The following is a 4272-nucleotide window of genomic DNA, read 5'->3' as shown; positions in this document are numbered from 1 at the left end:
AAAAAAAAAAAAAAAAAAAAAAACATAGAAAGAAAGAAAAAAGCCAATGGGGACCAAGAACAATGGCTCACGCCTATAATCCCAAAACGTTGGGAGGCTAAGGTGGGAGGATTGCTTGAGCCCAGGAATTAGAGACCAGCCTGGGCAACACAGCAAGACCCTCTCTTTATCTTTATTTTACAAAAAAAAGAAAGAAAGAAAAGGAAAGAAACAACAGGGAGCTGCCGAGCGGGGTGTGTGTGAGATGGGCGGAGGCTTGCTCTGGAAAGGATCATCTGACAGGGCAGAGGAGGCAGGGGGAGACAGCCAGTTGTAGGAAGGAACAGCAAGGCTGTTGGTCAAAGTTTTCTATTGTTTTCATTAGCAAACTGATAATCCGTGCAACTTTCGTAACAGAAAAATGGTTATGACGGCCGGGCGCAGGGGCTCACTCCTGTAATCCCAGCACTTTGGGAGGCTGAGGCAAGCAAATTACATGAGGTCAGGAGTTCGTAACCAGCCTGGCCAGCATGGTGAAACCCCGTCTCTACTAAAAATACAAAAATTTGTTGGGCGTGGTGGTGCACGCTTGTAATCCCAGCTACTGAGGAGGCTGAGTCAGGAGAATCCCTTGAACCCGGGAGGCGGAGGTTGCAGTGAGCTGAGATCATGCCATTGCACTCCAGCCTGGGCAACAAGAGCGAGACTCCATCTTCCCAAAAAAAGAAAAAAGAAAAGACAAAGAAAAATGGTTATGACATGACCTTCCCAGAGGCAGGTCAGCAAGATAATCCAGTTTTCAGTTTGTCCCAATTCCCAGTTTTCTGGGAACTCTGACCTCCCTAAAGACTTTCTTTTCTGTTTGAAGCTGTAGGCTGTCCATGGACCTTCCTTCTGGCCCTCAGTCACCACCCAGAGGATGCAACTCCAGAATGAACACACTAGGAGTCAGGAAACTTGGTTTCTAGCCCTGCTTTTGCCACTTTCCCTCTCTGTACCCCAGGCTCCTCATTTGTAAATTGGTTGTGTTGGTATGATTGTTTTCCAGGCTTCCTTTCAGGTTCAAAGTTTTTTGTTTGTTTGTTTGTTTTTTTTGAGACAGGGTCTCACTCTGTAACCTAGGCTGGAATGCAGTGGCACAATCACAGCTCACTGCAGCCTCCTGAGCTAAAGCGATCCTCCCACCTCAGCCTCCCAAGTAACTGGGACCACAGTCGGGCACCACCACACCTGGCTAATTTTTTTTTTCACTTTTGTAGAGATGGAGTCTCCCTCTGTTGCCCTGGCTGGTCTTGAACTCCTGGGCTCAAGTGATCCTCCCTCTTTGGCCCCCCAGAATGCTGGAATTATAGGCGTGAGCCACTGCTCCTGGTCTCAAGACTTCCTTAATCCGGTCTTCTTGCAACTGGCCTTCTAGGTCCTCTCTCAAATGTTCATTTACCCCTTGACTCGCGGTGTCTTTGTGATCTTGGAGACCCTCCTCTGTTCTATCTGTCTGCCTGTCTTACCTCCTTCCTCCTCTGTCAAGGGTGTCACTGCAGTGTCCAGCTCCAGCTCCTGGCTGGGACATGAAAGAGCTCTACTGACAGGTAAAGGCCTCTGAACCTTAGGGGTGGGCTTGTGAAAGGAGTGACAGTTCCCACTTCCCTGGGTTGTGATAAAGAACAACAGACTGCCTTGTGGAAGCCCCCAGCCCGGGGTCTGAGCACCAGGCACCCAGCTTACCTCTACACATTCCCTTTCTCTCAGTCTTATTGAGTTCTAGGGATTCAAAGTCCCCCCCCCCCCCGCTTTTAATTGCATTTATTTTAATGCTGAATTTACTCCTGTGCCATAAGTTTTTGTTTCTTCAGTTTCTTCTGGGATATCTTTTTCTTCTGGGCAACCTCCTCTTCTGGTTTAGGAACAATCTGTTCCTTTTCAGTAAGGACTATCTCGATGTGGCAGGGAGAGCTAATGTGTGGGTTAATCTGACCACGAGCTCTGTAGGTCCGGTAGCGCATCTTAGGTGCTTTGTTCACTTGGATATCTTCAATGACCAGAGAATCTACATGGAAACCCTTAAGTTCAGCATTACTCCCTGCATTTTTAAGCATGTGCAGCAAAAATTGAGCACTCTTTTTGGGCCACTGACCTTGTGTCCAGCCCCACTGCTTGGCCTGGGCGCACCTGCCAACCCCACCATTGTAACGTCGGAATGATACTCCGTGGCTTTTCATATATACATACCCGTGATGGCCTGGGCAGTTTCATGAATGTTCTTAAAGTGAACACGAAGATTGGAACCTCTTGATTTGCATGATTTTGTGGGGTTCTCTGGGTCAAGTGAATAGCGAACCATTTTCACAGATTACCTCAGGCTGCTTAAGGAAAGAGGAGTGGTGGCTTCTGGGAGAACTCATGAGAACTTTGAATTGAAAGTTTTACATACATCGCCCCTTGAGTTCTCACAATGAGGTTGGAATTTGTTCTCCTTAGACAGATAAGGAACTGAAGGCTCAGAGGAGCTACACAACTTGCCCAAGGTCACAGAGGGAGATCCAAGAAATTCACAACCAAGCCATGAAAAGAAATAGTTACTCAGTATCCTATGCACCCAGCACTGACTTTTATCATTATTATTATTTTGTTGTTGTTGAGACATAGTCTCGCTCTGTTACCCAGGCTGGAGTGCAATGGGGTGATCTTGGCTCACTGCAACCTCCACCTCTCGAGTTCAAGCAATTATCCTGCCTCAGCCTCCCAGATAGCTGGGATTACAGGCGTACATCACCACGCCCGGCTAATTTTTGTAATTTTAGTAGAGATGGGATTTCACCATGTTGGCCAGGCTGGTCTCGAACTCCTGACCTCAGGTGATCTGCCTGCCTTGGCCTCCCAAAGTACTGGGATTACAGGTGTGAGCCACCGTGCCCAGCCCCAGCACTGACTTTTAAAAATGCTCAGTGACTCACACCTGTAATCACAGCACTTTGGGAGGATGAGGGGGAAGGATCACTTAATCACAGGAGTTTGAGACAAGCCTGGGCAACATGATGAAACACCGTTTCTACAAAAAAATACAAAAATTTACTGGGCATGGTGGCATGCACCTGTGGTCCCGGCTACATGGGAGGCTAAAGCAAGAGGATCGCCTGAGACCAGAAGTTTGAGGCTGCAGTGAGCTGTGATCGTACCACTGCACTCAGTCTGGGTGACAGAGAAAGACTGTCTCAAAAAATAAAATAATAAAATAAAATAATATATATAAATATACATCGTGATCCCCACTGCTAGACCCCACACAGGCCCTAAGGAACCGACAGAGCAGAGTAAAACACAGTCCGGCCAGGGGGAGCCTGTCCAGCGGGTGCTGCTACACAGATGGGGAGGTGAGGGCAATGGGGTGGGTTGTGCTCAGCAGCCTGGGACAGGAAGAGAGAAAGAGGTGGCATTTACTGCTTCCTGGGGAACAGTAGGAGTTCCCAGACTCCCTCATTCACTGAGAACATCCTGATATTTCACCTGGCGGCGAATTGTTGCTGGTGGCGGGACAAGGCAGAGGAGGGCCTTCCAGGCTCCCTCAAAGACATGGAGTCAAGAAGCTGAGGCATATATCTTTCCTGTTCTCCCAGGGGGACACACTCTCCTCCCCCTCCAGCCTGGACAGCATTGCATTCATTTTTCTCTTTTGGTTTTTTTTGTGTGTGTGATTTTTTTTTTTTTTTTTTTGAGACTGAATCTCACTTTGTTGCGCAGGCTGGAGTGCAGTGGTGCGATCTCGGCTCACTGCAACCTCCACCTCCCAGTTCAAGCAATTCTCATGCCTTAGCCTCCTGAGTAGCTAGGATTACAGGTGCGTGCCACCACACCTGGCTAATTTTTTTGTATTTTTTTTTAGTAGAGATGGGGTTTCACCATGTTGGACAGGCTGGTCTGGAACTCCTGATCTCAAGTGATCTGCCTGCCTTGGCCTCCCAAAGTGCTGGGATTACAGACGTGACCCACTGTGCCCTGCCTCATTTTTATCTTTTGGCATTTAGTTTCTCTGTTAATATTACGGTCCTGTCATTCATATGTTCATTTGCAGAATGCATATTTCTTTTCTTTTCTTTTCTTTTGAGACAGAGCCTCACTCCTCACTCCAGTCTCCCAGGCTGGAGTGCAGTGGCATGATCACAGCTCACTGCAGCCTTGACCTCCCGAACTCAAGCAATCCTCCTCCCTTAGCTTCCCAAGTAACTGCGACTACAGGAGCACACCACCATCCCAAGCTAATTTTACAAATTTTTTGTAGAGACAAGGTTTCCCCAT

At 47.9% G+C, this 4272-nt stretch overlaps 1 pseudogene across 1 annotated transcript; it reads right to left on the bottom strand.

Annotated features, from left to right (window-relative positions):
• Window positions 1–1769: 1769 nt before the first annotated feature.
• LOC105540401 lies at window positions 1770–2327 on the bottom strand (annotated as a pseudogene). Its single transcript, XR_001006186.1, has one exon. The product of XR_001006186.1 is annotated as a 60S ribosomal protein L17 pseudogene (transcript).
• Between the last annotated feature and the right edge of the window lie 1945 nt (window positions 2328–4272).

This window comes from Mandrillus leucophaeus, unplaced genomic scaffold, assembly GCF_000951045.1.
Source record: "Mandrillus leucophaeus isolate KB7577 unplaced genomic scaffold, Mleu.le_1.0 Scaffold22, whole genome shotgun sequence".
NCBI lineage: Eukaryota > Metazoa > Chordata > Mammalia > Primates > Cercopithecidae > Mandrillus > Mandrillus leucophaeus.
Note: the sequence above shows the minus strand (reverse complement) of the source record. Positions and strands in the feature narration are given on the sequence as shown.